We start from the raw sequence: 26,369 nt of genomic DNA, 5'->3' as shown, positions 1-26,369 counted from the left end.
CATCTCGCCGACAATCCTGAAAAGGAAGACTTTAATTTAAAAGCTCATTGCGTCGATCGCTGCAGCGCCGCATTCCACTCACCTTTACAGTGCGCCTCTATGTTCAGCAGCGATCATCCGGATTCGCAGTCACGCCCCAGCGCCTAGGGAGGAAAAGACCAGAACAAAAGGTGAGAGAGAGACGGGAATAAGGAAAGCTAAATCTCCATGTTAAGACTTACCTGTTGATTCATTCCCTCTTCATTTCGGGTCCGCGCCGCATCCTGGCATTTCCGGACCCCGGCCCCTAAGGGGAAAAAAAGACATCAGCGTTAATGAGCGAATGAAAAGACATTACCAAAAAACGCTCATTAAAGACTTACCTGATTTCTACAAGGATTTCACCTCTCATCTCGGGTCGGTGCCTGTTCCCCGGCATTCCGTACCCCGGCCCCTATGGGGAAAAAGACACTAGCATTAGTACATTAATGCTTGGACACAAGGGGAACTTCTTATCAAAACACTTACCTGGAAGCCAAGCAAGTTTGGTTCTCACCAATCCGAAAATCCAGTGAAGTAACTGGATACCAACGCGCCCCTGCATCAGAAGCAGGATGGAGAGCTCGTCCTTCCAGACCCTAAGGTGAGACGCTACGAGAAATCACAGAAGGGTTTCAAGGAGGGTGAGAGGGGAAAGTGGGAGGCCGATTGCATTACCCCGCAGACAGTAAATCCCCTATTTTCGCCTACAGAAGGATACTTCTGCGAGCCAGACAAGCCAGATTTGGGGGCCCGGTCCAGTCCGTCTTCTGAACCCTGCGCCTCACCTTAGAAGAGGTCACAGCAGCGTGAACCAGGCCAGCGCCTCCGTGGGAGTCAGGTGAGCGTAACAGGCTCTAAAGAAGGACGGCGGGATGCGCACTGGGAGGGCCGAGAAATGATACAACAGGAGGGGGAGGATCGTCATCTTCAGGGCGTTGATTCTGCCCAACCATAAGATGTCTAGGGGGCCCCAATCCACCAGTTTCTATTTCACCTTCTGAAGGAGCGGGGGATAATTTGCGATGTATAAGTCGCCGAGGGTCCTGGTCAGATGAATGCCAAGGTACTTTAGCGAGTTGTCTACCCATCTAAAGCTGTACGCTTTCTTAAGGTCTTTGACCGCACTGGGCGACAAGATGAGAGGGAGAGCCTCCAATTTGTGGGTATTGATTTTTAAACCTGCTACCTGGCTGAACCTATCTAGTTCTCTCAACACTGTTAATAAGGTGATCGGATGGGTCAGTGTGAAAATCATGTCATCAGCAAAGGCTGCGATCTTATGGCTCTGTCCTCCAAACGGGACTTCCTCTATGTCTGCAGTTGATTTCACCATTTGCAGAAACGGTTCCAGGTGGAGAGCGTATAGGAGCGGAGACAACGGGCAGCCCTGCTTAGTCCCCCTTTCTATACGTATCGGCAGTGAAATTTGGCCATTTATTGCTAAGCGTATCACAGGGTTACGGTAATTTGCCTTTACCCGCTTCAGGAAGCCCGGACCGAATCCCATTTTACCCATAGCCTCAAACAAGAACCCCCACTCCACGCGATCAAAAGCCTTCTCGGCATCAGTCGCCAAAAGAAGGGCTGGTAGATTCTTTTTCTGAGCTTTTTCCACTAAATGAGCCAATCGCCTGACATTATCTGAAGTTTGCCTGCCCTTTATAAAACCCGCCTGGTCCCAGTGAATTAGTTTGGGGAGGATCGCTTCGAGACGATTGGCCAGAATCTTGGTGTGGATTTTAGCATCAACGTTAATCAGTGCGATGGGGCGGTAGGATGCGCAATCAGTCGGATCTTTGCCCTTTTTGTGGATAATTATGACTTTAGCTTCATTCATAGAATCGGGGAGATGCCCTGTGGAGCCAATAGAATTGAATAATTTAGTAAGGATGGGGATCAGGACCTCTTTGTGTTTTGTAGAATTCAGACATGAACCCATCAGGTCCCGGGGCTTTATTGGAGGGCATGTTGTTAATCACTCTACGAACTTCATCCATGGTGATCTCAACCTCCAGCGCATCCCTATCATCCCGCGAGATCTGACGACACCCTGCCAAGCGGAGGTATGTCTCCTGCTCCGCGCATGATGGATCACCCGACCTGTAGAGGGCCGTGTAAAATTTACAGAATACCCTCTCTATATCTGAATTCCTAGTAAGAAGGGTTCCTCCTTCCCCTTTTATTTTTAAGATTGTTGTATCTCCTGATTCCTTCCGTAGCTTTCTGGCTAGTAAACGATCGGCCTTGTTGCCCTTAATATAAAACTTTTGACGCAACTTGAGGAGTGTGCGTTCGGCAGCCCTGGTCTGTAGTAGGTTAAGCTGACTCCTCACTGCTCTAAATTCCCTTCTAACGGCTGCTGATGGTTTATTCCCCATACGAGACATCACTTCTTTAAGTCTGAGTTCAAGTTGTTGCTCCTCTATTCTCAGCTCCCGTTCCCTTCTGGCTTTTATGGCTATAATCCTACCCCTGATCATAGCTTTAAGGGCATCCCACCAAGTTTGGGGGTTGTCCTCCCATTTATTATGGCTGGTAAACTCTGCTACCTGCTCATCCACCTCCTTAACCAGGATGGGATCCCTGAACAGCGAGATTGGATACCTCCATTTCCAAATACCTGCAGGGCCTTTCGGAGTAGAGAGCGTAAAGGTGAGTGGGGCATGGTCTCCAAGGGCAATCGCCCCTATCTCGAGCGCCAGAGCTCTTCCCATCAATGGTTTTGATGTCCAGACATAATCTATCCTCGAATGCGATCTGTGTGCATGCGAGTAGAAGGTGAAACCCACTGCATCCCCATAGAGTTCCCGCCAGACATCGACCAAATCACGCATTTTCCATACCAGGTCTTCCGATGGTCCCGCCTGTGCTTCCCAGGAGATGGAGCTTCTATCTTTAGAAGGGTCCCATGCTAAATTGAAGTCTCCCAGTAGGAGAATATTAGCCCTGGCAAATTTCCCAAGGCGGATGAGAATATTTAGTATGAAGGCATCCTGAGCTTGGTTGGGAGCATATAGGGTCGCTATCGTGAAAGTGTCCACCTTTCCCTCGAGAATCAGCGCTAAATATCTTCCGTGGTTGTTCTTTTGCATGGCGCTGATGGTGAGGTCAAGCCCATCCTTCAGGGCAATTAATACCCCCCCTTCTTGTGTGGTTGTGTGGCCCGGAACAATCGAGAATATCCCAGAAATGTCATCCTATGGGTGTCCCTAGTATGCACATGGGTCTCCTGAAGGGCCAGTACGTGGGGTTGTTCGCGTCTAAGAAACCTCTCCACCTTCATCCTCTTAACCTAGGAATTGAGGCCATTCACATTTAGTGAAAGGCACTTCAAAAAGTCAGCGCTAGCCATATCGCAAGTTTGGCGAAATCTTGCTGCCCTGCTCGGGGCCCCGAAGTACACCATTGTTTACCACACGAAAGAGCTCTTCCACCATAGGGCGCAAGATGGGCTCTCAATACCCTACCCCTGGATCCACCCTCTTCCCCCCCCCCCCCCCCACAAACCAGGCGAGTCCGGCTGGCACCAAGACCCCTCGTGACCATTCCCCGAGAACCGGACTCAATAACACACCCGGAAACATCCCACGCGGGATAACCCAATCCCATTCCAAGTACCCGCCCCTCCGACCTCCCTGGTGCTCACACACCTCAATTATGATGCCCGCCAACTGTTACAGAAAAGCTTAAACTGACGCCCTCCACGGACTCAACTTTGTTGGCCACATAGCTTTTCACGGGCCTATGTGCCTGTGGGGAGACTCGCCTCACCCGAAGGACCCTTCGCTGTACCAATGCTAGTGTCTCTTCTGGGGTCCAGGCCCATGGTTTTTTTCTTTCCTCTCTAGGGTTTAGTGGTGGACCATTCCCATGGTCTGCGCCCGGTAGGCTGTGCCTCCAGCAGCGCCGAGGGGGACATCGACCGCTCTTCCAGACCAAGCAAGGCCAGACCCTGGTCACAGGTCGTGATTTTGTGGAGAGAAACTTGCCAGGTGAAGGACAGACCAAACAGGTGGACCGAGTTTGCTGCGAGTGTAGAAAGGACAGGACCGAGCCCATCCGTCTCCTTTTAATTAACGTAATCCGCGCCAGGTCTTGGTACAGAGCAATTTCATGACCTATTGTGGGTGATGCGCGTGGCCCTTCTCGCCTTTTCCAAGATCTTCTCGTTTAGTGCATAATTGTGGAGCGCCACTAGCACATCCCGTGGACGAGAACCTGGCTCCGGATTGCGTGGACCCACCCGGTGGACTCTGTCGAATTGCATGTCCATGTCTGAACCAGAGTCTAGCAGATCGCCAAAAATCTCCTTCAAAGTTGTGGACAACTCCTGGTCTGTGATGTCCTCTGGGAGGGATTTGACCCTAATATTCGCCCTCCTAGACCTGTTCTCCAGATCCTCAGCTTGTAACTCCAAGTTCTGAGTGGCTGTCGCCAGAGTTTCTAGGGATTGTCCACTTTCCTTGCATCCTCGGTCAGTTCTTGGATGGCACGCTCATTAATGTCCACCCTCTCTTCGACTTTATGAATGTCTCTTTTTATTTCCCTAAGGCCTTCCGCAAGTCTTCACGGAGCTTGTCCATCTGTAGCTGGCCCACCGCTGTGATCTTCTCCACCAACTATCTCATGAATTGCGATAGCATAGCCTGAGAGATCGGTCTGTCTCGGTTCTCGTGGGAGACCAGAGACCCATTATCCTCTGGTTTTGGCTGTTTCCTGGGCAGATGTCGTTCCTGGACTTTTAGCCAGAATTTTGTGAGGGGGCCCTTCGTTGGTTTCCTGGGGCCTTTTCCCTGGGGTGGGTTCTCTTTCCCCTTGTTTCTGGACATCGCAGTTCGGGCCAGGGGTATCTAACAGAAATCTGGGACACCAGGGCCCTATCCCAGGGACCAGCGGGGCCACGCAGGCCTCTGATCCTCCTCTGGGGCTTCACCAAGGGGGGATACCACTGCGGAACAGGCCCGGATGCGCAGAGCAGCGTGGACCTCGGCTCCAGCTAAGGCCCGAACCCGTGGATGATCCCGGTGCCAGAGCGCAGCACCCCAGCCGGAGCCCAGTGCCCTCCTCCGGGGCCCCCCCCCAGAGGGCTACGTATCTTTGTTTCTCCTATTGACTCCCCCAGCCTCCAGGGGCCGATGCCAATGTCGGGGGCCACTTAAGCCTCTGCTAGATCTGATGCGGGGCGTGGAACCCCGCTCCCTGCGGCCCCAGCACTACTGCCGCTCCTTCAACCAAGGCCCTTTCAGGGGGGCCACCCCCCCGTGGTCACTCCTGTGCGCTGTTCTCGGGTGTTCCAGGGGCCAGGGGGGTTCGTTCCTCACTTCATCTGCTGCGGGCAATGCTTGAAATTGCGCTCCGAGCCCCAGGCCACCTCCGTACCTCCGCTGCCGCATCTGTCCCAGTTATCAGCTGTTGAGCGGGGGCCGTCCGCGCCCCGTCCCCGTCGGGGCCCCAAGGGGGCCTTCAGCCACTCGTCGGACCCGCCAAAGGAGCCCGTCCACCTCACCTCAGGCTCCGGCGGGTCTCTCCACCTCCACCAGCCGCCGGGCAAGGGCTCAACCACGGCCGCCGGGCTGCCGCCTGTAACTCGTCGCTGTCTTCTCACCAGGGCGGCGTCTTCAGGTTATATGTCGCTTCGCCGCTGCTATGAGCCCCCGCTGCCTACCCAAAATGCCGGGGAGGGCCGTGAGGGGGGTGGGCAGGAGAAATGCTGTCAGCAGGTCGGGAGCTCGGGGTGCGACGTCCACCTCCCTACGCAACCATCTTGGAAATCCCAAAATGTGCCCTTTTAAACGTACGCTCTCTTCCAGCCCATGCGCTGGAAATCAACAAGCTTATCACTACTCGGGACCTAGACATTCTCGCCATCACTGAGACATGGCTCCACGAGGCATCCGGTCATGCCATTGCCCTAGCCCTCCCGGACGGATACTCCATTCTCCGCCAAGATAGATCGATATCTAAAGGAGGAGGCGTAGTCCTCATCACCAAAGATGCATTGTCTATCAAACTTTGCAACCACCCCCGGGAAGATAACTCTGACCTACTCTCTGCCAAACTATCACTGTCACCCAACTGTACCATCAATATCCACCTATTGTACTGGCCCCCTGGCCCGGCACCAGAGTTCGAAGGATATCTCCCCCACGTACTTGTCAACAACCTCAAAGGCTCCTCCAAATCCATCCTACTCGGCGAACTTAATCTAGGCCTGAATGATCCGAAGGACAGAGAAGCCCTAGCCAAAGAACTAAAAGACATAGGCCCTCATTACGACCCTGGCGGAAATCGAAAAACGATGGCGGAAATGCAATACCGCCATCGAATAGCGCTCGGTGCGACTATGACCCGTCACCGCAAAGTACGATGCCATTAGCGACACCGTAGTGAACGCCAACGCTAACTGCACCAAGTACGCGCGCGCGCGCCATGCCAAACCGTAAATACCACCATGGCGCAAGGGTACGCGAATTCCGACCCTAGCGGACATGTACCTAACGCCATCAAGCACGGCGGAAAGTACCATTCCGCCATGGTGAGAAGTACGGCATCGCGAATCAACCGTAAACGGCCCCACTGAGTGCCTGTACACCGCTCCCTGCCCACAAAGTACAACTCCCCGTAGGTGCAATGAAGTCACAATGCAACCAGTGAAATGTACAAGTCACCCATGCATGCCAACGAACAAAAGAATCACAAGAGGGGCCAATGGGAGCTGCAGGGCACAGATGGCACGAATACAGAAGCCATTCCAATGGACATGACCACAGTCCCCCACCAAGAAACGCACGCAAACACAGGCACCTGTGACCAGCAATATTCCGAAAATCACATCATTCCACCAGTCCACCTGGCTGACCGGCATCTGTTACACAAAACCCAATCCCCCGCCCCTGAGCATGACATCATTCAAACAGTCATATTGGCAGCCCCCATCCCTGACCTCACTGGGCTTCGTAGGCAAACGCGCCCAGCACAGTACCACGCAACTAAACTCCGAAGCTGGAACCCAATGCAGATCTCCTCACAATACATCGCTCCCCAAATAGGAATATGCCACATCACTTGCAAAGAAGAACGCTACACGGCCCATATCAGAATAGAAATTTAATGCACAACAAAATCACCAAGCCCATACAGCCATTAGGCCATGAACTCCAAAACACATTTCACCATTGTGGGCTGCATCCGCAAGAAATGACCAGCTACTACTTGTGTGACGCCCTGTTCCATCATGGTACACAGGGCCACATTCACGTACGAAAAGGCAACATGGAAGCGCACAGAACCGCAGGGCCGTCCCAATGGGGAGGCACTAGTCCAGCTGAAAGGCCGAAATGTTGCTCCGAGCCACTAGTACTGCGTAAGGGCATGTGGCCCATTGGCGATCGTCCCATAAGATCGTAATGCTGCTCCACTGATTAACACGAAGCAGCAGGTGTCGGGAGTAAAAGCCATCTGCAGGAGTGGCATACAGATGGCAGTGGCAAAAGGGGAGGAGATACCTGTCAACCAAAAGAAAAGAAAAAGAACAGAATGGCCATCAGAACTACATTCGAACAACTCACTTCAATGATCACACTAAATCCACAGCCATATGCATGCTAGCCCACTCCAAAGGATCATCACCACCCCAAAACCACTTGCGACTCATAACTATCTATATCGAGGTGTAAACACCATCACAAACGAGTGTACCTGTGCATGCGTCTGTGAAAACAGAATCCATCTGATGGGAATGTTAACGTGCATGGACACAAGTGTCTGAAGGCGCGTCGAGACAGGGAGGGCTCAACAAGGCCAGATAGACGATGGTCCCACTATGGCAGCCCTGCATCACATAGCGCAGGGGAGGCGGACAGATTCCAAGAAGCCCTGTACATGGCAAACTCTGTATCAAATCATCTGCCCATGCATCCATTCATCATTCCCTCATCCCGGTATAAAAACGCCTGAATATTTACTCACATAACATTAGAAATATCCATTGAGTCTGTGCGTTATGCAGCCTGCAAAATCCACAGTGCCCCAGCCCGTAATTCCAGTGTTGTGAAGTAACATGTATTTGGGAACGTCCGGCCTCATCGCCCACGTCGCTATTGCGCATCCCAAACTATTCATATCAATCATTGCATCCTCGCCATGGCCCCTGTCTCAAGGACATTGAACAATAGAACGTTATATTTGCAGTCAGACCTGTGGGCATCTCCTCGCCGCTAGCTGAAAACCGAAAGCGCCGCCCTTCGAATTCCTCATTTGCAACATCACGTCGAAAAGGCATCTGTGGCCGTTTGAAATCACAAATTAATCCATCTAGTGCGGCTGTGTGTGAAAATGGCAACTGCCTTCACCCACAAATGGGACGCCCCGCCCGTCGGTGCAACTCGGTACAGTGATGCATGAGGGCCCACCGTTACTCGAGTACTACGTTCCACTGACCCTTCACAAGTCTGTTCGCGACTGCAAAGATTGTATGTGAAACAATGGGACCATAGCCGAATGTACATATCAACCAATGTTACACGGCCATCGGGTACAAATACATGATTGCAATAGCAAGATGCCATTACTCGAATTGCAGCGTTGTGTGCGGGACGTGCTCGGCCTAAGGGGAGAGCAGCTTGCACAGGTGGAATGAATCACCACAGGTGGAGGCCATACAGCCTGAAAACACATAAATTGCACACCCAGTCTCCTCCCACAACCACACCCACTCCGAAATGCTACCGGCAGGACTCGCGATGTTGGCCCTGGGGGACCTGATAGCACTGCAAGTACTCCAACTCCAAGAAGAAGACGAACACCAACTACAACCGGCCGCACGGAGGAGACGCAGGAGGAGGAGGAGGCCAAGGCAGGGCCAGCAAGGGCCGCCAGCACAGCCACTACCACCACGCAGGCAGCCCGCAATCCCACGCCTCCGAGCACATCCGTTCAACCTCACTGATGAGCAGATCCACACCCTCTACCGTTTGGACCGGGACACCATAGCCGCCATTGTGGACATGACACAGGCTGACCTTGTCAGCATGATAGATAGCCCAACCGCCATCCCACCCCTACTGAAGGTGGTGTCTGTACTCCACAGGCACCTACCAGCACACAGTCGGACAGTTGCATGGCATTTCTCAGCCACTGTTCTCACGGACACTATTGCAAGTGCTCGATGCCCTCCTGCAGCACGCAGACGACTACATCTATCTACCACGCTCGGAGCAGGAAATTACCAACACAAAAGTGGGATTCCATGCACTTGCCGGCATACCGGGTTGCATTGGTGCCATCGACTGCACCCATGTGGAATTGGTCGTCCCACATGCCATGGAGGCCCAGTACCGCAACCGAAAACAATTTCATTCCCTGAATGTACAAATGGTGTGCGACTCCAACAGGATCATTACACATTGTTGTGCCCGATTCCCTGGATCAACCCATGATTCTATGGTCTTGAGGAACTCCACAATACCACGCTACATGGAGCGACACGCAGGGAACAGATCCTGGCTACTCGGTGAGTCTCATTTCATGCATGATGATGTGGGGTATGTGATTCGGCAATGACCTGGCAGGAAGGGGGGGGGGTGAGCGTACGTAGCAATGGCATTCCACATCATACGTTTATCGTCCACATACAGGTGATGCTGGATATCCACTGAAGAGATGGCTCCTCACACCAGTCCGGAACCCACGGGACCAGCATGAGGAGGACTACAACCATGCCCACTCACGTACCCGTGTAGTCATTGAACAGGCATTCGGCCTACTGAAGACTCGTTTCCGCTGCCTCAGCAGGTCTGGCGGGGCACTCCTGTACCGCCATGAGAAGGTTGCAAAGATGGTCATGGCATGTGTCATGCTCCACAACATGTGCGTACGTAGAAATGTGCCCATGCCCCCTGACGCAGAACTGCAAGCACCTGAAGATGGTCATGATGAGGGTGGGGATGTGGCAGCACCTCAAGGAGTCTGCGAGGCACCGGAGGGCCGTGACATTCGTCAGCATCTCATTGATGCATGCTTCTAGCACTCACGCCTGGTGGCTGATACATGGACACGGTACTCGTGGCACTGTGTGTGTCTGGTACATGCACAATATGGACTGTACGCCTATGATGGCCTAGTACACAAAGATCAATGTCCACACATCTCATTGGTTGATCGTGCATTGTTTATGGCATATGTGATATCATGTTGAACACCCTATCGACCCGCCACCCAAGTGAGCCCAACACACCCCCTCCACCCTCCTACCTCCCCCCCGAACACCAGTGTCCAAAGATGCTCATTGTCAGTGGGCAGTCGCTATTGCAAGCCCCCTCTGCGGGTATCAGGGGCACCCCTGCCTGTGGAGCGCAGGTTCCTCCCAGATCTACGTTGGGGGCTGCCCTGGACGGAACTTGCAACGGATGATGTCTCTGCCTGCTCACGTCCATGCATGTCCCTAAGGGTTTGTGAGAGCTCAGTGAGCACACGGCGCACTGCGGCAAGTTCGGCACATACGTCTTTGGACGTCGCATGCAGTTCCCCCCTCAGGCTCTCGGTGCTTCTCTCCATTTGGACTCTCAGGCTCTCGGTGCTACTCTCCATTTGGACTCTCAGGCACTCGGTGCTACTCTCCATTTGTGCCCTTAGTGTCTCTGTACTTCTCTCCATTTCTGCCCTAAGTGTCTCAGTTGATGTTTCTATGTCTGCCTTAGTGCCCCCACATTCATCGGCATGGTCCTTGAGGAGCGTGGCCAGTTGCTGCTGTTGCACGATTAACTGGTCGAGGGACTGTTGCCTCTGCTGGGCCATGGCCATTTGCGGTGGTGTCACAGAGGGGCTGGTGACCTCATGTTGCCTTGCCACAGGGCTTGTGACAGTCGTCGTCTTGTGGGTGCCCCTGCGTGGTATCCTCATGTTGTACGGGATGGGACAGACAGGGGGATTGGGACAGGTCATGGATGGATCTGACTTCGACATCCCCGTCTTCTGTGTCGGAGCATGCTGCCATCAATGGGGTGTCACCTATGGTGCTGCTGCCACCAGAGGCAGTGCCTTCTGTGGCATCCATTGGGGGGACCTGTGGTGCTGCTGTTGTAGTCATGCTGGCTGCTGGGGTGCCTGTTGATGTTCCCTCCTCTGTGCTGCCACCTGATTTGTGCTGCTGCCGTGTCTTGATGCGTGCAGCTGAGGTGGAGGGTCTTTGGCCGTTGGTCTTGGCCCTCTTTGCAGGTGTGCTGGTAGGGGTGTCCTGATGCTCGTCGTTTGGATCGGACCCTGTGGTGGAGTAAAGGAGGGCGAGGGTTATTAATGGGTCTGTGGGAATTGGAATGGCATTGTATCACATGCATTGGGGTGGTACCTGAGGGTGATTTGGGTCGGGGCCTTGGAGGTGCTTTTATTTGTGTGTGGAGTGAGGGTGCAGTTGTTTGGCAGCCTGCAGTTAGGGTGTGCCTGCTGCACGTGTAGTGGGTGTTTTAGGGGTTTTTAATTATTTATGTATTTATTGTGAGTTTTAAAGTGCGCTATCAGGCCAATGTGTGTGGACGTTCTCCTGGACATGTGTTTCTGTTGCACTATGTGGACACATGGTACTTCACATGATTGGACATTGTGGATTTAGCTTTGTTTCATTTGGGCCACCTACCTGATTCTTCGGATGTCTGCACTCCTTTCTCCATCCCTCCGACTCCCTGTATGCTCTCCATTCCAATGGTGGAGGCACAGATTTCTTCCCAGGGGGTCAACTTGATGGGTGATTCCGATCCTCCCCCGGTGGCTGTGGCAATGTTGCGGTTGGCAGAAAGTATGCTACGGACGCGTATCCGCAGGTCGTCCCATCGCTTTCTGCATTGCTGTGGGTTGCGGGGTGCGGTCCCCACCGCACTTACCCGCTGTGCCACCAGAGCCCATATGGCCTTCTTGTTCGCAAGTGCCGTCCTGGTCATTTGCGTCGAGAAGACGACGGCAGCATTCTCCTGGAGGGTCTCTTTAGCACGGTGAGTTCCTCACGGGAGAAGTGGACCTGCCGCTTGCGGTCGCACGCTTTCTTCGCTACTTTTCCCATTTTTCTTGGTTTCGCTAGGGTGGATGACGGGTTGGGGTGTGTTTCAGGGTAGTGTTTTTAGTGGTTGTGTGGATTTTGTGGTTTTATAGGTGTACGGCGGGATGTTTCCCGTTCCGGGCCCATGTTTTTACTTCCGTTTCCGTATATTTACGGTCACCGTACTTTCCGGTTGGCGCTCACTGCGGTGTCCGCTAAGATGGGTGGCGGTATTGCACCTAGGGCGCCGTACGGCGGCGGTGTGGGCCGTTTTGGAGTCATTTCCGCCATCGCGGACTTTGCACTTCCGCCATGCCGTGGTGCTCGTGCCCGATGGGTCGGAATGGGCCGCACTTCACTCCATCGTGCAATGGCGGAAACGCTATTTACGCTGTGGCGGTCCGGTCAGTCACTTTCCGCCAGGGTCGTAATGAGGGCCATAGGGTTCCTACAAAAAATCACTAGCCCTACCCACTGCAAAGGTCACGCCATCAACCTCCCTCATCTCCATCTCTGCCTACCGATGGACAGACCATAACTGCATCCAATCCTCCATTTCCATCACTCCCACCACTAAAGCTCTCACCTGTGCCCCCCCCCCCCCGAATCACCAGCGAAGGTCAGAAGCTCAAAGAAACTAACAAAGGATAACCATCTTCCATTCCTGGAAGTTGCTGAACTTAAGCCCCCATTCTCAAGTGACCCTAACACACTTGCAGACATCTACACAAACACCCTTGTTAGGGAGAATTCTCATTCAATGGCTAATTTCCCTTACCTAGTGAGTCCCCCAGCAGCTTTGCTGGATCTCTGGAGTTTATTTGTCCACTTGGTAAGACTGTACCCCTTTCTTTCCACTCTTACTTGTGTTTTGCCACGTGTATTTCATCTGTTTTTGTGTTTGTGGACTCTGGAGTACACCACTTCAGTAGCCCCCTCCTTTTGTGTGTTACACAGCACCTTCAGTGCAGTAACACAGGGTTGTCTTTTAGACTTCCCACCGACTCCATTTCTGAGGCTGACTAACTACTGTCCCCCAGAAAAGGGTAAAGTTGCCATTAACTTTACCTAGTCACTTAACCACAGATCCAGTACACCCCATCTTACATGGAGTACTGGAAAGGGTTAATTGTAAGCCCTCGTTATCTGTACCTCCTAGAGCATTGTTTTGCGCTCTTAACATTTAGACTTGGCTGGTGGCAGTGGTATCTACCCTAACTTTTCTACCGCGATTATACTATATAAACGTGTGTTAGGGAGAATTCTCTGTTTATGCTGAATTTCCTAACCTAGTGAGTCCCCAACTCTTGGACATGATTTGTGGTGTTCCTTTGAATGTTAATGTGTTTCATGGGCTATGGGGTCTTTTACTCCATAGGGTCTCATATGTTTTTTCTATGTGTGTTACACCGCACCCTCCGTGCAGTAACACCGGGGTGTCATAGTGACCCCCCACCATAGACTCCATACTCTGGGACTGACTACTGTCTCCCAGGGCATGTAAAGTCACCATTGGCTTTACTAGTCCCTATTACTAACAGAACCAGTACAAACCATCATATTGTGGACGTACTGGTAGGGGCAATTCGATTGCCCCTGGGTATGTTATTCGAAGGGGCACTGTCCCGTCCCCCCCACGTCGAGTTTTGGCTGGTGGCAGTGGATACTACTTTTTATATTCAACCGCGAATATATCTCTATGGGATTTTCCCATTGTTCGAGGCTAATACTTTTTAACATAGCCTCTAACATACCGCCGGTTTATTTATTTAATATTAATTCACCAGTTGGTATTTTCTGCCAGAACTCGGTTTTAAAATGGCGTTTGTGTTAGCCTCTGTAACTCCAAACCAAAGGTCGAGCCCTTTGTTCCACTTTTCGACAGGCTTCTCCACAGAAGCCTCCAAAAGTGGTGCCACTCTGTCTAGGTACCACAGGGGGTGTGGGAGGGGGTTTAGGCACCCTGAACTGAGTTGCCTTGGCAACCCAAGTCGCACTCTTGTGTGATTGGCCCAAGTGGTGAGCCGGCCGGCTCACCACTTAGCATGTTTGATTGACAGCTAGGCTGAGTGAATGGGGGTGTGCTGCATAAAAGCAGGGTTTTTGGGACTAGAACTTCAGAAGTCGCCACAGGACCTGAAAATCCGACGAGGGAGAAGCTGAGCCGACCTGCTACGACGACACCACCGGTGGAGCCCTGCTGAACCGTCTCACCACTTCCCAATGACAGAGGAGATCTCCCTGCTGGAGAGTCTTATTCCCCTGACTGGTGGGCACAACCAGTTTACCTTCTTTGCTCGCGTCCCAGGACGTCTTGTGGTCGAATTGCCCGTGCCAAGCACCCCGGTAACCGGATAGCCACTTACCACTGGACCGCAAATAAAAGGACCGCTCCTTTTAATTGAGAACTCAGCGGCTGGTTTCTTCCCTGGCAGTGCATCGGACCCCTGCTTTCCTCCCCGACGAGATCCTCTCTTCCTCCGGACGAAGCACTGACTTGCACCCGCTGCCAGGAACAACTGCCCCCGCTAGAGCGTTCTCACCATTTTAAGGTACCATGTCCGCCAGGCCTCCCTTTCTAAAGATTGCTACAAGGTAACAATAATCCCTTAACCTTCTGGACTGGGCTGGCCGCCTTGACCATCTAACTGGTCCCTTTCTGTTGATCCAACTCCTTCTGAAACTATTGCGAGACTTTTGGGAACTTTTAACCGTGTGACCTTGGACACATTTCGACCGGAGCCTCTTAAAGTGGGTCCGGCCTTGTTAACTTTGACTTTACGGTTTTAACCTGCCTTCTTCTCCTACTGTGTTCTTCCGAAAGGGTTGGGATCTGTTTCTATCTTTCCTCTGCCTTTCTCTCCCTTTTTAACCGATTGATTAGAGTGCCATCTTCGTTAAGCGCTCACTGCTGTCTGAAAATAAGTGTTGCCTTACTTAAGACTTGTCTAATAATCGTTGAAGGGAGTGTATATCTTTTAGTGACCGTGTTTCTGAACTGCTTAACCTTAGTGCCAGTGTGTTGAACTAGATGTGTTTTTTTAAAATAAATAATTATATCTCTTTTACACCAAGCTCTGGTCAGTGCTTGCTTGTTCTACTGTGTTCTTTTGACCTATTGTGAATACTCTGTATACTGCCTAACTCTTCTTGAGAAAGGTCTGACTGCTCAGCCGCAGCTACCACGTAAATGTGGGTGGTACAGACTGCTGCCAATTGGGTTTACTGCTAACCACCTGTAGTCTTAAATCTTTTGCAGTGGTCCCAGAGCGAACTGCACAGGTTTCTGCCTAACAACGTGGTATTGTTTTAGGCTATTATATTAGCCTCGAACTTAAACCCGCTTGACCAAATGCTTTTTCTTTTGGCTCCGGTTGGGTTTATTCGCCATTTCTTTTTGTTAAAGTCCTTCTTGTGTTTTACTTTGCGCGGCAAACCAGGTTTGCCTCCTTTGTTCACTACCTTTTGGCAGGCTTCTGCCCAGAAGCCCTCCTATAGGCGCCTGGGTGTCTAGGTGGGCTGAATGTGAGGGAAGGGTGTAGTCACCCTCTGCACAGGGTATCCTAGGAAACCCAAGTCGCACTTTGCTATGATTGGCTGAGGTGGTTGTCCGGGCTGAACAACCCCCCTGCTGCGTGATTGACAGCCAGGCTGTGTGAATGGGGATTTTCGCATAAAAGGCAGGTCTCTTTGTCTGGAAGACAGTCGCCACTGGAACTACAAGGAACCGAAGAGAAGCAGAGAAGAAGTCGATGTCATGATACCTACCCCCAGGCATCCGGATCAAGCCCATCAGCCCCGGGAGCAGGCATCCAGACATTTACAAAAACCCAAGCAGCCCCAGCTAGGGGCTGTCTGGGTTCGGTCCTGGCGCCGTAGGCACCAGGCTCATAGACATTACATACCTCATGCAGACCATGCTGCAAATAAATCCAAGCCAACTTGAGGCCTGGATGGGACTATTTTACTACAGGGACTATTTTACTCGTGTGTGGTCCTGGGGAACTTCTTTCCTGGGACTACTTTGGAGGCTATTTAAACCACGCCTGAACAGCAGCACATGCTTCGTGTTATTCTCTATCCAGCAGCGTGACTCTCACCGTGCCTGCAGCCAGCATCCAGTCTTCTGCCACGCCCGCGTGCCTACAGTCAGCATCCAGTCTTCTGCCACGCCCGCCTTGAATCCGGAGCTCCTAGAATAAAGAGGAAGAAAAGGACAAGGTTAGAAAACAAACTTATTTCAAATTCCTCACCTGATTCCAGATCCATTTCATCTCCCGACCTGGAAAGTACATCAGTCCTGCACGCGTCACTTCGCCAGCTGCAGCACGGCGCCATAATCGCCAGTTCTCACAGCATCTTTCGATCCGGCACTGTCTCCATCATTTCTTCGCCGTACTCCGGCACCTAGGGGCACAAGAATAACAAGGTGAGCCAAGGGAAGCAACAAATGCATCTTACCACCATAGACTTACCTGATTTACCACCGGCGGTATTATTCTCCATATCTTCATATGGCGCATCTGTAAAGAGGGAGAAAAACAACACGTTAACGCATGCAATAGTTACCGGACAGCGTTGGGTAACACAGACTCTTACCTGAACGCCAGCAGCAGCTACGAGACCACCTTCTCACAAACTCAGTTGCAACTTAAGGAAGGAAGGGGACAAGAGTGAACATCGGGCACATTGAACTCTTTGAACTTGATACTTACCAATCCCGCCTGGGACTTCAGAGTCAATGCTTACCGGAACTCTCCCAACACCTTCAAACCAGTGAAGTAACTGGTATCTACACGCCCCTGCAAGACACGCAGGATGGAGAGCTCATCTTTTACAAACATATGGTGAGGTTACTAAGGGGATATCGGAGGTGATTAGTGGGGGAGAGCGAGAACAGTTGGGAGGCCATCACTAAAACCCACAGGTGGCTAATCCCTGTCTCCACTTGCAGGAAAATACTTCTTCGGGTCCAGCAGACAAGACTAGGCAGGCCAGTCCAGACAGTCATCTCTGCACTACGCATCACGTTGATGGAGACCGCAGCTGTCTGGGTCTGATCGACACCCCTGTGGGGTCCAGGTGAGCGTAACAGTCGACTGCTGCAACTATCCCGTCCCAGTGAAGCCCTGCTGCAGTCCTGAGCTATCTACCCTTCGACGACCAGCGAAGATCCAGTCCGGAGTCTTCTTCCCTTGAGCTTGGTGGGGATAACCAGCTCATCTTCTACAGCCAGAGGATCCTCTTCGTGGTCGAAATCGCTGCACACTGCTGTAGTGGTCCGGATAGCCATATGAAGAGCCTCTCCTGTTTGTAAGGAGCACACCTTTTATTCACCGTCGCTGCTGCCAGCTTCAGCCCTGTGTGGTGCAGACCCCTCCAGACGTCCTCCTTTGGATCGAAGCTCCAGGAACCGAGGGTCTGCAGGAAACTACCAGGAACAACTTCCGTGGCACCAGCTTCTTCCTTGAATTAAGGTACTGTGTTCTGCTCGAGGAATTCGGGTGAATCCCTTTTTCTTCGTCTCCAAGGCTTGCCCTTGTCTTCCCTCCTTCTTATAACGTTTGCTTCCTCTGTTGACAATATCTAAGTACTCCTGGATCCGCCGAATCGTGAACTATCTGACTGTGTGATCCTCGACAACAGGAACCCGGATCCACTTGACACTGGCTCCGGCCTATTGACTTTTGAATTTCTGTCTAAGAGTGTTCTCTGATTCTGTCTGCCTTGACAAAAGTATTGCCTATGATTTTTGCCCCAACTCTCTCTGGGTATCTCAGGTGCTAAGTGTGTTTTTGCCCCGGTAACATTTCTTGCCGCGGATACGTGTTTCTTTAGTAAGACCGAACTGTCATTACTGTCAAAAAGTGATCGCAAGTGTATTCCCGGTAACGTCTTTTGTTCCATAACACCGGTACGCTTAAACACAGGGTACTTACCTTGAAGTATACCGTACAAAGTGAATTGGTTAGTTGCAGTATTTTTTATGTGTGGTTTTTGAATTAATAGAAGTGTTGTGTTATAACAACTGGTGTAAAAATAAATGTACTTATATTTTTTTACCTGAAACCTTGAGTCAGTGTTTGCTTGAGTCACAGTTATTGTGGTCCCTTTGTGTAATCTCTGCTACTGCTCATATACTCTTGAGATAAGCCTGGCTGCTCCGCTACTGCTACCACTTTAACATAGTAGTACAGGCTTGTACCAAAGGTAAAACTTGTATTGCCACCTGTAGTCTTAATTGTGTGTAGTGGTCCCTAAGGGCACTGCACAGGATTCTGCCTAACAACCCTCACCAGAGCTATCAACACTATAGCCCCAATTGAATCCAAAAAAGAAAAAGAATTCATGCGCACCAACTCTTGGTTCACGGATGAACTACTTGCCCTACGTACTTTTAAACATAACACCCTTACCAAATGGCAATCCAAGCCTAGCGTCTCCACCAATGAAGAATTTTTAAAAAATCCCTCGCAAATATAAAGAAGCCATATTCAAAGCTAAGCCAAAATCCCTCAACCTTAGGATTTCCAAGGCCAACTCCAAATCCACGGAAATGTTTTCCATCTTTAAAGACCTCATCACCCTATCCGCCAGCCCCAATGAAATTATCAAGGATGATGCATGGTGCGCCAGCATACAGGCTGCTATGCTTAAAAAAATTGAATTACTCCAAGAGAAAATACAAGCTCAATTCAAAGCCCTACCCAAGATTGACCACCCTGCCCTGCCCAGCTTTCACCCCAATCTCCCCTTAACCCTCTTTTCTCATTTCATGACATCTCAGAATCTGAAGTCCTTGATCTCATCCAACAGCTTAGGCCATTGACATGTAAAGGAGACATTGGTGGCCCCAACATCATCAAAGAATGTGCCGACTCCCTGGCTCCTCTCATCATAGTATTCATTAATGCCTCTTTTAAAACCTGTACTGTCCCATCTAGCCTCAAAGAAGCTTGGGTCCGCCCTCTTCTAAAACAAAAACGTCCCTCAATCCCTCCTCTCCCAACAACTACAGCCCCATTACCACTGTCCCGTTTCTCCTCAAAATCCTTGATAAAGCAGCCCATAACCAAATCCAACATTTCCTATAAGCCAACACCATCCTCGATAAAAGGCAATCAGGGTTCCGTAAACCCCACGGCACAGAAACCGCCCTTCTGGACGTCAAAAATCAAATAACCACAATCATGGATAAAGGCAAACCGGCTGGACCTCTCGGCCGCTTTTGACCTTGTGGATCACAAAACTCTCATCTCCTGCCTCGATCATGCTGCTCACTTCACCAATAAAGCCTCCTCATGGATCACATCTTTCCTTGAAGGCAGAGCCATGAAGGTCTTCTCAGACCGGACGAACCCAGCTCCTTCCACCATCCAATGCTGAGTTCCCCAAGGTTCCTGCACAGCCCTCACCTTATACAACCTGTTCACTAAATCGCTCTTTGACAGAGTAGAGTCTCTCGGCATCGCCTATACCAACTATGCTGATGATACACGGTCCTCCTACCACTCTCGGGCATCTATGACCAGGACGCTGCAGCCCTCCTCCAAGTCTACACTACCATCCAAGCATGCATGGCAGCAAATGGGCTGTATCTCAACGGCGATAAAACCGAGATTATCATCATGGGCCCTAAAGAAACATTAGCCAAACTCAGCCAACAATACCGCAACTTTACTATCGATAGCTCCATCATCCCAGTATCTTCAGCAGTCCAGACACTAGGGGTCTTCCTAGACTCTACATTGTGCATGACTCACCAGTTCAGTGCCATCGCCTCTGCATCAGTACTTACCACCAAGCTTATTAACGCAGTCAAACCATTCCTCTCTGACCAGAACTGCCTATCAATTGCGAGAGCTAAAATCGCAGCTAAATTAGATTACTGCAATGCTCTCCTAGCTGGAACCTCAGCTAAAAACCTGAATAGACTCCAAATAGTCCAAAATAATGCTCTCAGAGCTGCCCTTGCGATACCCAAAAGAGACCACATCACGCAGGCCAGGCGAGCTACCCACTGGCTTCCTGTAAAGGAGAGAATAACCTTCAAGACTCTCACCCTAACACACAAATGTTTAAGCCTCTCTGCCCTTCCTTAGCTTTCAGAAACAGTATCCAGAGACACTTGATCTCGCCTAAAAAGAACCTGCCATGCCAATAAACTGTGCATCCCTCCTATCAAAAGAGCCAAAGCATGCGGGATCGGCTACCCACACCTAGCACCCAAACTCTGAAACACCTTACCCAACACACTCGGAGCTGAGACCTCCCTCACAGCCTTCCGGAAAAAGCTCAAAACACTCTTTAACTAACACATCATCCCCTGACCCCCCACCCCCGAACCCCATCACCTACCCTCTCTCTGTTTGCAACTAAGTATGTACAGTGCCTTCTCCTCTGTATCTCATGTGATACCGATGTCTATAACAGCGCCACGATGCCCCAGGCTGATGCATGCTTTATAAATGTTAATAATAAATAAATAGTCTGCCCTGACGAGGAACCCTTGGTGGGTGTTGAGAAAGGCAAGAAGCAATTCATCTTTATGGTTGACAGAGGTGCCACTAAATCATTCATCAGTGAGGGAAACTTAACATTATTAGGAGAAACTCTTGATATGCAGGGCTTCTCTGGGGCTGTCGCCACAGTTCCCTATACAAAAGAGCTTGACATCAAAATAGGAGGGAAAGTGGTGCGTGCTCCCCTGTTATATTCTGAGAGATTCCCAATAAATGTGTTGGTGCAAGACCTGTTTAGCAAATTGAATATGACCGTTTCTTTCACAGATGGAGTAGTGTGTGCCACTCAAGGCATGTGTGTTATACGAGCAATGCTCTTAATACATGCAAGGGAAGGGGCCGTGGTTCGAGGTATCCCTGTGGACCCTGATTTGTTTGTGTACGACATAACAGTGCTTCTCGAAGCAGTGCGCCAAATTGGTAAAGATTGTTGGCGAGTACCGTCTGACTTCATTTTCCGAACTGTGGTGTCCCCTGAACTGGTGGCATGAACAATATTATCTGTAGAGTTGCAGGGTCTAATGGTTTCAGCTAAATGGATTGTTGTAATTGGAACAGACTCAGATTGATGCAAGTGGCGCACAGTGTTGTGTATAGACCTTACAATGCCCCTCAAGGAAGTGACAGATGCAGGCTTCTTTGAACACTAACAAGATGATGGTGAAATTGGACTAGTCATTTTTATCCCCTGTAACATTATGGTGCAGTATTGTAAAGTGTAGTGTCAATTGATGGCCTTTGGAGCTTACCCCCCTTCGCTGACACAGACTTGGAACAGGTCCTTCACGGACTTCGGACGACAAATGCTCACGATATTGGGCTCTTGCAAGGGGTGGCTCCAGTTCATATAACACTCAAGCCAGGAGCGGTGTGCCACGGGTCAGACAGTACCCCTTGTCGAGGGAGGTGGAGAAAGGGATACTATTGTTGCCCTACTCAATCAGGGGATAATTGTACCATCTACTTTCCCTTGTAACACTGCGATCTATCTGATAAAAAAGGCAAAAGGGGGGAGTTGGAGGAAGATTAAAGATTTGCGCCCTCTTAATAACATTGTACAAACAGAATTTCCAGTGTTCCCCAACCCTGCAACAATAATGCAACATCCCCAAAGAGATGACCCACTTTACTGTGGTGGATCTCCAAAACGCCTTCTTCTCTGTTCCCCTGCACCCAGATTCACAGTATCTCAATGCATTTACACATTGGGGATGCGCTTTCGAACTCACAAAATTGCCTCAAGGTTACTGCAAGTCCCCCAGCATTTTTAACAGAATACTACATGCTGATTTAGGCAACATTCATGTGCCCAGCACCATCATCCAGTATGCTGACGACTTTCTAGGGTGGGAGACCTTGGAGTAATGCCGGCCTGTCTGGGAGCAAGTGAAGTGTGCGAGTTATTGTGACCTCGGCTTTCCCTCTGGGTTCATACCAGGTGCACTGTCACATAGAAATAAATGTGTTTTGTTTAGTTAGTAATATAATTTTTTATTTTCCGCTGACTGATGACGGCTGCAACATCGCCCACGTGAAAGAAGATGGACGACGGGGCTGGGACCAATAACCTGGCATCCCATATGGAGCAGGTGACGTATGCATGGGGTCTCACCAACCAACAGCGTGGATTTGCACATTATGTAATTTACCTCACTACTGAAGCTGCATGCCTGCATAAAGTATTGACCATACTGATTTTGTCAAAACGTCTCACGGCAGCCAAGTTCTTTGTTGGGTGTCTTTTCCTTTTGTATGGAAATAAAACTTGTTATCCTTGCAAAATGTGCATTGGGCCTTTTTCCCTAGTGGATTATTTTTTCTGGTGTCAGGGGTGGGGTGAGGGATCTGGTAGGTTCTTTCCTACATTTTCAGAATTGACTTTGAGACATTTCTGGGAGAGCCAAATCTGCCGAGAACAAGTAGAAGTCATCCAGGACACTGGTTGTTTGGTAATTTTCATTTATGTTGTTTGTATGTTTATTTAAATGTTTATGTTTAGTGTGAGGGTTAGTATTGTGAATGCTACAAGGTTTTCCTTTAGATATTAGACTAGGTAGGAAATCCTCTGGTAGAGTAGGTTAGTCAGCGTTTGTTTATTTTTGCTTAAAATAAAATGTTGAACCTTGAGAATCTAAACAAAATCTTGAGTCTCACATTGCGGACCTCTCACAGCAGTCAATGGGTGGGAAAATAACCAAACACATACAAGCTGTGTGTCCCTCCTCATGTGCTGTTTTTCCCTATCTGTACTCTAAAGCAATAGTTTTGGCTTATAGGGGTCACAAGCGACATCTAATAACCCAAATTAATGAGACAGAAGCAAAGCCTAATTTCTTCTGATCTGGTTGACTTTTTAATTGCATTTTACATCATAATACAATCTATTATTTTACACCATGTTATATTGATATAACCTATGTAATCCACTGTTTAGAGAGCAGTCAATAACTACTGGTATTGACTGCATTCTCAACATTCTGTCTTCAGGTGCAGACAAGGAAACAATGTGTTTTCCAGACAAGATTTTGTTTCAACAAGGCACCTCTTCTCCGGCAGGACCTTTTTTTGTTGCAGCATGCTATTTAATATACAAAAGAGAAAGATAAAACATTGGAAAATGCTTTGACGTGCTTATAGAGAAACTGTTTACTTTTAAATGACACCTAATGCATGCTCATGTTAAACCTAGCTGTCCAGTTCAACCGAGTTGCAATGAAAATGGTTACCTTATGAAACCATGTTATTTAAATACTACAAAATAAAACTACATTTAATTTACTAACTCGGTTTGTCTGTTTACTTTACTCGCTCTTAAAGCACAATTTTTTACTTCACCACGAAAACTGCAAACCATGTATTGCTAGCACCACTTCGGGAGGGGTAATTCTTGCTTGGGTCATTATGCCACGATAACAACCCCTCCCACGTTCTCATTGGCTATATTATGCCTCTGTGATTTTGGTTGCCAAGTGGAATCTGCCGCCGAGTTTGCTCGAGATAGTCCTTCCATTGTTCAGTTATTTTCTGTGGGGGAGGAGTATAAGGATTAACTAGAGTAATATGTCATGAAGAGGGAGGAGGATGGCACTTGAGCAATAAGGTGTATGTTCTCAGCAAGGTTTATTATGAGGTTCAGAAGGAAGAGGAACAATTATGGAGTTAATACAAACAGGATTGGCCTACTTTATACTTTAAGTACGCCCAGCAAATGGGAATTTCACACAGGGAATGTTCTGTCAACAAATTAAAGAGGTAGTTTTCAAGCACAAGGATCTTTCTTTGTGTTTTTTTAGGTAACATTGAATATTTAGAACAGCAATGCGTTAGCAGAACAGCAATACCTGGGTTGAAAGATCTCGTCTTCAAATCAAAACCAGTTGACAACTGTTTCCCCACTCTGATACGACCTGCTCCGGATGTACGTACATGACACCATGGAGACGAGAGGAACACCATAACATGGGTAGGCAAAAAAAAAAGTGGACACCATCAATAAAACTGCACTATAGAGAGAAATCCATCATATTCAAGGCAATATAAACCTTAGTCTACATTCTCAGTGTATTCCCTATCCTATCATCTGTTCCTGATGTGTCCCTGCTGCCTCCCACCACCTCCCAATATCACCCCAGATGTTTACATTTGTTTATGAATTCTGGAATGAGGAAGTAGTTGAAGTCCATATTGTTGCTCGTGTTTAATCCTGCTGAGCTTCAGGGTAGAGTTTCTGGGGAATGCTAGAAGAGAGATGGTCAACTGAAAATGTAGAATCTAAGGAAAACAGTGGTGGGAAGGAGCAATAAAGTGTAAGATAACAGACCTAAAGTCCTGAGTCCATTCATTAATTTAGACTTCAATCTTTGAGGCATCTGGTAATGATATGTATGTCTCGATTTACTCACAGTTAGGGGATGTTAAGTGTCCCAGTGCACTCCTTTAATGTTGCCCTTGCCTTGGTCTTTGTCCTAACTTCACCTTTGTCACTGTCTTGGTCATTGGCTTTGGACTTTATTTTATGGGGATCTTGGAAGTCTATATGTCAATCACCCAAACCAGTTTTCCAGTTATCAATTTTGCTTCCTCACAAATTAGGTAACTGAGAAATAAACTATGAATGCATGCATTCATTATTCAGGCACACATATATGTTATGTTTTTTTCAGTCCAATATCAATTGAGACACATTCACAATTATCACACATTCACATTCACATGTGTGGTTAAAATGAATCACATATTTCACTCATCGTCTATATCAAAGAATCAATTGACAAGAGTTGTTGGGAGTGATATGATGGGTACAGGCCAATACCTGGGAATCCTTGTCCCATTGCAAAGTGTGAAAAAGTTGCAACCTCCCCTCCTTAGTGTTGTTCTCTATTAAGCCATTTTATCTTGTAGTTTTCAGGCACCTGAAAAGAAAAAAGATGACAGAGTCACAATGTAGCAACAATGCACTATCAAAGGTTCACGGTTATTTAAAATGCTAAAAACAGCCAATATTTTAAAATGCGATCCTAGCAACAAAATTTATTTCTAAAATGAATTGGCAGTAGTTTCAAAGTGCAAACACATGCTCTGCTCTATATCTTTCAATTTCGAATTTCAAGTAAGAAGGGGTTTGTGGGGGAAGCTGCCTTTTGTGTGCTGGCACAGACCGGTTGGTCCCTCTTGTGCCTGATATGCAAATTAGTAGGGCCCTACTAAAGAGAAAATAATTGATGTCTAGCTTTGTTTCTAACCCAGCTTCCCTGGATACCTCCTTTGTCTTCAAAGCCTTTGTTTTAGTTCTTTTCTATTTTTTTGCATTAGTTGTAGGCCAATGCAGACCTTTTAAGTATTTTTGTTTTATTTTTAAACCTGTTTTTAGCGAGGCTCCAAAAACCATGAACCCATAATACAGTAAAGCTATACTATGGTATGGGATGTCTTACAACATTTAAAAGTTTATGATTAAATCATGATTACAAACAATAACTCTCCCATACAGCCAAATAGCCTAGGTCGGTGTCAGCAGATATGACCACCAAGTAGCATTCCAATCATGTACTAATTGACAATACCTCTGTGTTGCTGAAAAAGGAACATGTATAGAATGAGGGAATTACGTAAATACTGTTTGAATTAACCCGCTGTAGTACCTACTTCAGAGGAGGTATCATCTTGAGGGAACATTGGCAGGCGTGAAAGTTTGTCCATATGTCCTTTGGTCAAAATCGTGGATGATGTCAACTGCAATAATCAGTCTAAAGTTCATTAACACGTACCATATGTTCAAACCAGTCCACTTGGCGAGTCAGATTTACGTATCCAATGTATAGGTATTGTACATCTGTCCACAATTTATGCTAATTTCACACATTTAGTATTGCTATCTAGATCATCCTCATTGAGACCCAATAGACCACATGTTTGTGACACAGGTTCAGTACACCAATCTAGGACAAAGGGAGCTATTGTGTATAAGTGAACACAGTTCCTTGCATTCATCATCTCCCTATTGAGCCTCAGAGCCGATCTCCATCTTTGGAAGGCTATGTTCTGTATCTTACTCCAGCTCTCCTGCAACTGAAAGTAAAGATTAGCGATCAGTCTTGTGTTTGGGCTTAATGTGAAAACATATTGTACTAATAAGTGTTTACAGGCCTTGGTAAATTCGGCCAGTGTAGTTTGGGGTTAGCTTTGAGATGTTCACTTCGCTCTTTGTGTTATGAAGGGCATTAAAGTTTCCAAAGTGCCTAATGTTAAATCGGAGAGACCATGCTCCCACATCTCAATACGATTTGCCTACCATGGTTTCT

The 26,369-nt window shown here is 48.8% G+C and overlaps 1 protein-coding gene across 4 annotated transcripts in view; it reads left to right on the top strand.

Moving 5' to 3' along the window:
* The window catches only part of CENPK (centromere protein K), a 1,342,106-nt gene that overhangs the window by 679,652 nt on the left and 636,085 nt on the right, over positions 1–26,369 (top strand). The gene's annotated exons all lie outside the window — the stretch shown is intronic.

The sequence above is a fragment of the Ambystoma mexicanum genome, chromosome 6p, assembly GCF_040938575.1.
Source record: "Ambystoma mexicanum isolate Mex_15411 chromosome 6p, UKY_AmexF1_1, whole genome shotgun sequence".
Lineage (NCBI taxonomy): Eukaryota > Metazoa > Chordata > Amphibia > Caudata > Ambystomatidae > Ambystoma > Ambystoma mexicanum.
This window is presented reverse-complemented; position numbering and strand designations above follow the sequence as displayed.